Source organism: Mauremys mutica, chromosome 5, assembly GCF_020497125.1.
Source record: "Mauremys mutica isolate MM-2020 ecotype Southern chromosome 5, ASM2049712v1, whole genome shotgun sequence".
Classification (NCBI taxonomy): Eukaryota; Metazoa; Chordata; order Testudines; family Geoemydidae; genus Mauremys; species Mauremys mutica.
This window is the reverse complement of record NC_059076.1, coordinates 125,024,989-125,035,500: the sequence shown is the minus strand read 5'-3', so window position 1 is coordinate 125,035,500 and position 10,512 is coordinate 125,024,989. Positions and strand designations below refer to the sequence as shown.

General features: G+C 45.6%; 1 long non-coding RNA gene across 2 annotated transcripts; it reads left to right on the top strand.

Moving 5' to 3' along the window:
* Positions 1 to 533: 533 nt before the first annotated feature.
* On the top strand, positions 534 to 5,366 carry LOC123370841. 2 transcript variants are annotated; one of them, XR_006579592.1, is made up of 3 exons: positions 534 to 674; positions 2,281 to 2,342; positions 5,202 to 5,366. It is a non-coding gene; the product is annotated as an uncharacterized LOC123370841 (long non-coding RNA). The 2 variants fall into 2 exon arrangements; XR_006579591.1 differs by having other exon boundaries at positions 4,973 to 5,366.
* The last annotated feature ends 5,146 nt before the right edge of the window (positions 5,367 to 10,512 follow it).

The following is a 10,512-nucleotide window of genomic DNA, read 5'->3' as shown; positions in this document are numbered from 1 at the left end:
TTGCAATGCCAGATTGCTACCGGTGAGTCGGGAACCAATCTGGATTTGGGTAATCCATCGCAGAGGCAGTTGTCATGCAAGTGTGCAGGGCCGTTAATCGCCTCCTGCTATGCAGGACTATGACTCTGGGCAATATGCATCACCTAGTGGATGGTTTTGAAGCAATGGAGTTCCCAAACTAAGGTGGAGCAATAGGTGGCATACACATCCCTATTTTAGCATCAGAAAGGGCTACTTTTCTATGGTAATGCAAGCACTGAAGGATCCCCAGAGATGCTTTACAGGCATCGGTATGGGCTGATCAGGGACGGTACACAATGCATGCATCTTTAGGATGTGCTACAGCAGAGCCAGGAGCAGTGGGAGAGTGGTGGAGGGGAGATATATAAACCCTAGGCTAATTAAGGCGTGATTCCCTGTAGACTAGGAAAGGTTATTACAGGTTAATTGGCGCATCTGTAGTCAATTAAGGCTCTGTCAGGAACCTAATAAAACCCCCTACTTCAGGCAGTCAGGGTGTGCGAGGAAGGATAGAGGACTGGAGTTTGGAGGTGTGTTGCTGAGATGTGAAAGAACAGAGAACTGAAGGAAGGGAGACCCTGCCCCAGCAGGGCAGGGAGATTCCCTTCCCCAGCATCAAGGACCGAGGGTAACCCTTCCCAAGGAGGAAGAGGGTAAGAAACCCACAGGGGTTGAGAGGAGCTGAGGCTCAGAGTGAGGAGCAAACCCAGATCCCTTCCCTGCTTCCCTTCTCTACCACCTTCCTGGGCCACTAGCGGGGCCCTCAGCACCCCAAGAGCAGGGGTAAGGGAGGGCGTCCTAGCCCCCCCACCAAGAAAAGCACGGGACCCACCATACCAATATCGGCCATTTTGTCACAAGGAGAGCTACAATCAGGAACTTTTTTTCTCAACCAGCAGATTACCATTGGGAATGTTGAAATGCTAGTAGTGATCTTGGGAGACCCAGCCTACCCCTTGCTCCCATGGCTCCTGAAGCTGTACACCGGCCACTCTGACAGCACCAAGGAGCGTTTCAAAAACAGGCTCAAAAGGAGCAGAATGACAGCTGAATGTGCCTTTGGTCATTTGAAGGGTTGTGAGCATTGACTACTTACAAGATTGGATCTCAGTGAAAAAAAATTCTCAGTAATTATAGTTGCCTGCTGTGTCCTGCATAATATTTGTGAAGCAAGGGGGGAAAGTTTCTGCCAAGGTGGAGGAGCTCTCTGCTGAATTTGAACAGCCTGATACGGGGGCTGTAGAAGAGCTCAACACGGAGCTATATGGCTCATGGAGGCTTTGAGAGACCATTTAAATGGTGAGCCCAGAATAGTGTGTGTTGCTCTAGTGTGCTCTATCTGGCCTTGATCTTTTGCAGCCCGGTATGAATCTTTCAGTGAGTGCGGTGTGTAGGAACATTACATTGCCAATGCACCTATTAATATTGTCTGAAAATGATGTTATGGGTTCTGTGACAAAATGAAATAACAGGAAATTGGTGGGTGTCAGACCTGCTCAGACCAGGCAACTTATGTTGTGAACTAAGAAAGCTAAATTATGTTCCAAAAATATAATTTTGTTCTGTAACATGAACCAGGCAGATAAAAAATAGCTAGAACTTTGTAAACTTAATAAATTAAGGTAACACAACTTATGAAGGGGAAAGAACAGCCATGTCCATTTCAAGTACACATACACCCACCATGTTGTTCACAGTTCAGTGTATGAGTAGCTGTGATTGCCTTTACTGTCCCCCGGGGTGGAGTGGTAGGGGACGTGCAGCAGCCCTGGATTTCACATGGAATGTAAAGGGGAGGTGTAGGAAGGTCCTGATATTTAGTTGTGTATTGGCTGCAGAAGGAGGCAAGCACAGGAATCTTGGACCTCCAGGTCCACCAGAGTCTGCAGCATTTGTTTGCTGCCTGAGGAGCCCCATTATGTCCTGGTGCATCTCCCTCTCCCTTTTCCTGTTTGGACTCCTGGGCCTTTCTCCTCTCCACTCTTTCCTTCTCCATGCTGTCTGCAAGGGTCATCCTCCAGGCCCTGGTCTCATTCTCTGATGCAGCACAGGCTTGCAGGATCTCCTGGAACATGTCATCCTGAGTCATCTTCTTACTCCTCCTTATCTGGCTCAGGCATTCTGCAAGTGTGGGGGAGTAGACCCTCAAGGCCACAATGCCAGCAGGTGCAGATACAACACACAGCAGTACCATTGTCAGTGTATTCATGACAGAAATCAAAACATAGGATACTGAACTCATTCCCCTTTGATTCCCAGAAAGTTGTGATGACTACATTCTCACCTCTCCTTGGGATTGATACAGGACAGCACCAGCCATGGTGAGTATGGCCCTTGGGGGTTGGGGAAATGAGGAGGGGATAGCTCACATGCATCTGTATATGTGTATAGGGCAATGGCACTGAATACCGGCACCGCTTTCCACAGGCGGTGGTGATTTTTAGCTGATATCTCACTCTGGAGGGTAACAAAAGCAGAGAGGGCTGAGCACAGCTGCTTCTGGCATCCTGATGCCGCCCAGGCCCATATGCTGCTAGCCTGTGTACTGCAATGGTACCTGCTGCAGTAATTGCTGAGGGACCTGGGAAAGTGTCCTACCGCGATAGAAAAAATAAGGCAGCCTTCCCCAGAAACCTTCGGCAGAGGATTGAAGAGTACCTCTATTGAGATCTCTGTGAAGTTTTCACGGGACATCCCAGTGCACATAAACTGCTCCACGTGGCCCCCTCTGCCTAACTCTAGAGCAGGGGTCGGCAACCTTTCAGAAGTGGTGTGCCGAGTCTTCATTTATTCACTCTGATTTAAGGTTTCGTGTGCCAGTAATACATTTTAACGTTTTTAGAAGGTCTCTTTCTACAAGTCTATAATATATAACTAAACTATTGTTGTATGTAAAGTAAATAAGGTTTTTTAAATGTTTAAGAAGCTTCATTTAAAATTAAATTAAAATGCAGAGCCCCCCAGACCGGAGGCCAGGACCCAGGCAGTGTGAGTGCCACTGAAAATCAGCTTGTGTGCCGCCTTCGGCACCCGTGCCATAGGTTGCCTACCCCTGCTCTAGAGGGAATGAAAAGCAGATAGCAACTCTACCCATCTTGGTTACTTCACTATCTCTTCCAACACAAGTAAAAAAGAGTAAATCAACAGATTTGTCCTGCTAACTGGGGGTTCCAGCCCTGTAATTTCAAAACAAACTGCATACTTACCAGAGTTCCTTCTCCTGCATCAGGCTTGCCCATGCTCTTCTGTCAAGACTGGCTGGATTGTGCTGGATTAAAAAACATGTCCTGCCTCACTGGGTAGTTGGATCCTCCATTCGCCTGTCCTTCCTCCTCCTCACTGTTCACAGCTGGGTCTGTGACTCAAGACTCTTCCAAAGTATCCAAAGTAGCATTGCCAAGTGTCCAGTTTTTTACTGGAACCCCCAGAACAGCTGACTGGGCCATTAAAAGTCCAGTTGGCGGCAAAGGCAGGCTCCCCGGCCGGCTCCAGGGAAGCTGCTGGCATCTCCCTCTATTTCCTAAGCAGAGGGATGGCCATGGGGGCTCTGCATGCTGCCCCAGCCCCCAGCGCCAGCTCAGCAGCTCCTATTGGCCAGGAACCATGGCCAATGGGAGCTGAGGGGGCGGTGCCTGCAGGCGTGGGCAGCGCACACAGCCATGTGGTCATGCCTCCGTTTAGGAGCCGGAGGGCCATGTCACTGCTTTCCGCAAGCCACCTGAGGTAAGTGCCACCGCACCCCAGAGCCCGAACCCCCAGCCGGAGGCCCCCCCCCAGATCCCCCTCCTGCACCTGAGCCTCTCATTTCTGGCCCCAGCCCAGAACCTGTACCCCCAGCCCAGAACCTGTACCCTCTCCCACACCCCAACCCCCTACCTCAGCACAGAGCCCCCTTCCACACCCCATACCCTGCCCCAGCCTGGAGCCCTCTCCTGCACCCCAAAACCATCATCTCCAGCCCCATCCCAGAGCCTGCACCCCCAGCCGGAGCCCTCACCCCCTCCTTCACCCCAACCCCCTGCTCCAGCCTGGAACCCTCTCCTGCACCCCAAAGCCCTCATCTCTGGCCCCACCCCAGAACCTGCACCAAATAGAAAGTTGGCAACCCTAATCCACAGAGCTCTTGGGGGTGGTGGCGGTGGGGTCTCCGCCAAGGATGGCATGCAGCAATTTGTAAAAGCGTCAGGTCTGCGGCTCTGCACCAGATCTATTGCTACCTCCCTTGTCTACTGGTATGCCTACCACAGCTCCTTGCCTTTCGTGCATCACTGCCGCTGGTCCCTGTTGTAGTTCCCGGCCAATCTGTTCGTAGATGTCAACATTTCTATGGCTGGTTCAGAGCTGCGCCTTCACAGCTTCTTCTCCCCACAAGCCCAGGAGATCCAATACCTGGCAGGAATGTGCCTGCAGAGTGTAGCTGCCATGGGCAGTTGAACACAACACTGGAGAGTTGCTAGGTGTGCTCGCCAAGCCGGGCAACTAGGAAAAGGAATTTCAAAAATTCACGGGACTTTAAAGGGGAGGAGTAGCTTCCTGTCCACCTGGCCCCTGGGCAGTGGAGTTCACAACGGTGACCAGAGCGGTCAGCATGGGGCATCGTGGGACAGCTCCTAGAGCCCAGTAACAGTTGATATAAGTACACTGACACTCCGTCAACCTAACTACATCGACCTTGATTCTATGCTGCTTGGGGAGCTGGTGTTATTAAGTTGGCATAGTCGGGCAGTTATGTTGGCAGGAGCAAAATTTAAGTGTAGACACATCCATGGCTAGGTTGATGTAAGCTGCCTTGCATCAACCTAACCATGTAGTGTAGACCAGGCCTGACTAACTTAGAATTTTATATTGCTGCCTATCACCACAGTATTTGAGTATCTTCCACATAAAATCAATAGCAATAGTGAAGTCCCTAGTTAACTTCATATACTCTCTAGCACTCCTCCTTTTACAGGGTCAGAACTCTGCTTGGCATAGAGGTTTCTTGGAGGGCATTGCGAGGAGTTTGGGAATCAAAGGGCTGTTTGAATTCTGAGCATCACTTCTGGTGGAAAGGCTTTGCAATGGTTTGTAAATATCTGCTACCGGCGTTTGGATTCAGAATGTTCACTGGAGGAGAAATTTGGTCAGTCTTTTAATTGTTTGCTTACGAGATTTGGCTGAGACACTGCCATTCTCCACAGGCTCTGGAGAATCCAGGTGATGGACACACCTGCATTTTGAGGCCTCATTATAGAGACTGAGAAACTATCCCTGTGAGGGCAGAATGGAACGTGACTGTATGTAGTTGCCAAAGTACAAAAGCATAATTGTTTTATCAAAAATCTCTCATTGAAGTACATGTAAGAGCAGCATAAAGAACACTAATAAATGTACTACCTAATAGTTTTGTTTAAGAACATTAATTAACGTATTTCTAATATTTTTTTGGAAATGTGTTTTTATTAAGTGTTTTGTTCACTAAGAATCTCCCTCTGAGGATGACTAGCGGCTGTTATTACCATCTACATTCCGGGGTTTGCATATCTTCACTCAGAAGTTCAATTCTGGGGTTGTCTCCACAGGAACACTCAGGAAAATTAATCTGAATTCATTAAAGGTGTGAATTTAAAGTGGATTTGTTCAACTGCGTTATACCTGTGTATGGACACTCTCATTCAGAATGGACGTGGCCTTGATTCGGTTTAGCTTACTTCACTTTTGGAAGCCCGCTGTATAATATTTCTTTTCCCCCTGAAGAGTTCTGAAAAGCGAGAACTCTGTCCTGTGCTGCAACTGAGATGCAAGGTGAGATGCAGGAAAAGAGAAGTTATACATATAATTACCTCAGCCCATTAAATACTGAATTATTAAATCTGTCTCTTGAACTACAACTGATAAGAATGTGACAAATGGCATCTGATGGCCATTCATATTCGATTCATGTTTGAGCTTGCAAGCTGCACCTTTGAATGTGTGCTCACTTATCAGTGTGTTTTTATGCATTTTGATCCTACTCACCAAAATACCCTTGCAGGTTTTGTACAGATTTTCAGCTGTATTACATGGTTGTTGGGTGCGATTTTCAGAAGCACAAGGCATTGGTCTACTCTCAGTGATTTTGAAAATCGTACCCAATGTTGGTGATAATATAGTGAGAATTTACTCAGAGCCATCCCTTGGGTACGGCGAATCAGGGCGACCGCTCTGGATCCTGCGCTTTGGGGGACCCTGTGAGCCGGCCGGTATGGTCGGTCCTGGAAGTGACGGATTTGTCATTTCTGCCTTGGGCCCTGCACCCCCCTAGGGATGGCCCTTCCTTTAGTGGAGAACTGTGCTCTACCTAAGCAATTAAATGTCCCATTTAGAGGGGAGTATTCAGCTATCTGTTTGGAACCCCCTTTGTGGTCTTTTTGTGATGCCGGGAATGACACAAAGGGACTGAAGATGTGCCAGAAATTAGATTCCATATCTTCCTACCTGTCTGCCAAGTGCCTTGCATATCAACGGTGCTACAGAATTAATTATTATTATTATTTGGTAAGTTCCTGCATTGTGCAGAATAAGGCCTTTGTCAAAAAGGGAACCAATTTGTCTGGCAATTCTTATATAACTCAAGAGAATAACCATTGGGCACTTGAGTCTTACCTAATTGCACGTGCCTAATTACCTGACTGCATGCACCTAATTAATTTCTAATACTATCATGGGGGAATCCAAGGTCTTTCCAAATAATCCTCTAGCTTCCAGAGATTAATCCCCTCAAGAAAAGAATCAGTTTGTTATTGACCCTTGGGCCTGACCAGCACTCTGTTCCATTTTCCTTCCAGCACACACTTCAGAGTGGCAAGTAAAGAAGAGTGGTGATCAGAGGGAGTGGGGCTCCCACATGCAACAGCCAAACCCAGTGAAATCCAGCGCAATTGACAGGCACATGAAAATCCCCTACCCTTTAATTTAGGAAATCACTTTCTGACCACTTAATTTTCATTTAGAAAAAAAAGTGTCCCCGCTTATCTTCCATAGGTTTAACCTAGACACATTCTCTTCCACATTCTCCTTCCATCTGGCCAGCAGCACCTCTACAGTTACTACTTTAACTTGCTCGTGTAAAGGTCAAGAATTGCCTCAGTTTCCCTTACACAAAGGATAAATAACGCCTTGAACTTTCATAGAACACGGGAATTTTTACACCTGAGCACTGGACTGAAAGTCTGGAGTTGTACAGCCTAATTCTGGCTCTACCATTAACTTTCTAGGTGACCTTGTACAAGTCATGTAGTAACATTTCTGTGCCACAGTTTTCCCTTCTGTAAAATGGGAATAATAAGACTTACTTCAGAGGCATGTTGTGAGGCTTAATTTATCAATGTTTTTCAAGTGCTTTGAGACCCCTTGATGGAAAGGGCAAAGAAGATCAAGGGATTGTTATTAGTTATTTATTCTTTATTTTATTATATCAAATATGGTCCATTTTATCCAATATAATTTCTCCAATGAAGGATACTTCAGAAGAAAGCATACCCCTCTCTGGACTTAACTCCAGCACTATGCATCTTGGGAGCAAATCTCTTCCTACCCCAAATAGTGATTGGCTTGTGGCTTAAGGCATGAGAATTTATACCGTTTGTCATTTCATCCTGCAACTACATATGCTGCTTTTTCCAAGTAAAGATCTAATCCTTGCTGAAATCTTACTAAGCTGTTGGCCTGCAGCAGTAATGCAGTAGTCATGCACTTAGGGACTAACAACATGAATTTTTGCTATAAACTGGGGGTCTATCAGTTGGAAGTAACAGAGGAGGAGAATGACCTCGGTGTATCAGTTGATCACAGGAAGACTATAAGCTGCCAGTGTGATCCAGCCATGAAAAAGGCTAATGCAATCCTAAAATGCATCAGGCAAGGTATTTCCAGTGCAGATAGGGAAGAGTTAGTGCCATTATACAAGGCACTGGTGAGATCTCATCTGGAATATTGTGTGCCATTCTGGTCTCCCATGTTTAAGAAAGATGAATTCAAACTGCAACAGGTACAGAGAAGGGCTACTAGGATTATCAGAGGAATGGAGACCCTACCTTCCAAGAGGAGACTTAAGGATCTTGGCTTGTTTAGCCTAACCAAAAGAAGGCTGAGGGGAGATTTGATCGCGGTCTATAAATACAGCAGAGGAATAAACACTAGGGAGGGAGAGGAGTTTTTTGCGTTAAAGGGCCATTGTTGGCACAAGATCAAATGGATATAAACTGGCTATCAATAAGTTTAGGCTTGAAATTAGATGCAGGTTTCTAACCATCAGAGGAGTGAAGTTCTGAAACAGGACAAGGGGAGCAGTGCAGGCAAAAAAACTAACTTGGTTTAAGACTGAGCTTGATAAATTTACAGAGGGGATGGTATGATGAGTCTGCCTACAAAGGCTTATGCGCCATCCATGTCTGCTATTAGCAAATATCTCCAATGGCCACAGATGGAGCGATAGATAGTGAAGCCTCTGAGTTACGACAAGAATTCTTTCCCAGGTGTCTGGCTGGTGGCTCTCGCCCATAGGCTCAGAATCTAACTGATCACCATATTTGGGGTTGGGAAGGAATTTTCCCCCAGGTCAAATTGGCAGAGACCCCGGGGGGAGAGCGGAGTTGCCTTCCTCTGTAGCGTGGGACACTGATCACTTGCTGGTTTAAACTAGTGTAAATGGTCGATTCTTTGTAAACCGAAGTCTTTAAATCAAGATTTGAGGACTTCAGTAATTCAGCCGGAGGTTAGGGGTCAATTACAGGAGTGAGTGGGTGAGGTTCTGTGGCCTGCAATGTACAGAAAGTCAGACTAGATTATCCTGATGGTCCCTTCTGGCCTTAAAGTCTATGAGCAGGTTATGCAGGTTAATTATATGGTTAATCACAAGTTAATTATATGTGGTCTAAATAAGTACTTTCTTGTATTCTTGTTTTTTTTTTTTGCCTTTTAATGTAGAGTGCCCTCTATGTCTTGTACCATGGGAAAGGGTAGATGGGAGTGTCCATTTGGCCTTCTCTGTGCCATCCTGTATTTGATATACTCTGTGATTATTAAATCCATCATAAGTTGTCGCTTTACTCTCCTCATAAAGAAAGATTGTCAACTTTCCTCCTCTTCCATTAGTCACTTGCCTTGACCTTCTCTGTACCTTCTCAATTTCGGCTACGTCTTCTTTGAGATCAGGGACCTATTTCAGCTCTGGTGTAAACAGAGGCAACTCCACTGTGGAAATTCTGCTCAGATTGGACGCAATATTGTAGGTGAGACTATACTACCATGTTATAGAATGGCCTATATTATTTTCTATATTCACTCCATCTCTGTCCTAGAAGGGAGCCTTATTACCTAACTTTATCTTAGTATAACTGCTTTTTCCTCTAATTTCTGCATACTGATCAGCCGTCTTCACTGAGCTGCCAGCAGTGACTCCTTGAGGCAGATTCTCAGTTGGTGTAAATTTTCATAGCTCCATTGAAGCCGTTACCTTGCATTTGTCTACAATGAGTTTCATTTGCCATCATGTTGCCCAATTACCTAGTTTAGGGCCCCGTGTTGCAGAATACCTCCTAAGGCATCCAGAGTGCTCCCAATTCCCTTACAAAATTGGACCATGAATTAGTTTTTTCCTGAGTTTTTAGTACTTCGTCCTAGTCTTGACCGTCCTGAATAATTTTGTGTCATCAGTTTGTCTTTGCCTCTTGGATAGCGATTAATAAATACACACACCACCAGTCTTAGTTCTAGTCCCTGGAGCAACCTATTATTAATCTCTTTCCATTGCTTAGAACTGACCATTTGTTCCTACTCTTTGCTTCTTATCTCTTACCAGTTTTTAATCCATGACAGACTTTACCTTTCACCCCAAGCTTGCCAAGTTTCCTGAATAGCTTCTTGTGTTGGACTTTATCAAAAGCCTTTTGAAAGCCCACTGAATTCTCATTTATCCACTATTTTATTAACTCTTTGAAAGAATTCTAGCAGAGCAGCGAGATGTGATTTCCATTTATAGAAATTCTGCTGGTTGGTACTAACATTTATAATATTTTTTCTGTAATGTATTTCCTTGTCGTAAGGTTGAACAGTTTAATTCCAGGAATCACACTTAGTACTTACTTTAAAAAAAATTAAATGCGTACAACCTTGGCCAGCTTCCAGTTCTCAATATAGTGGGTGTTTTTAGTGAGAAATTGCATAATTTTAGTAGATCATCAACTTTGGTCTTTAGTTCTTTCCTTCAGAACTCTCAGGTGTCTGCCACCCAATCTTGGTGATACATTGGCATTTAGTCCCTCAAGTCATCCCATTATCAGTTTGTTTTTGTTTTGTTCTTTTAAACACCTCTGCATCGGGCAGTGCCTTACCATCAACATCTGGGAAGGGTAACCCTAGATCGACTGCTCCCTCATCGTCCTTTGGGGTGAAGAGGGAGGCAAAGAAATCACGCATCATCTTCTCTGCAAACCTCCTTCACCCCTTTGATTATCCCCTTTTATTTCTTAG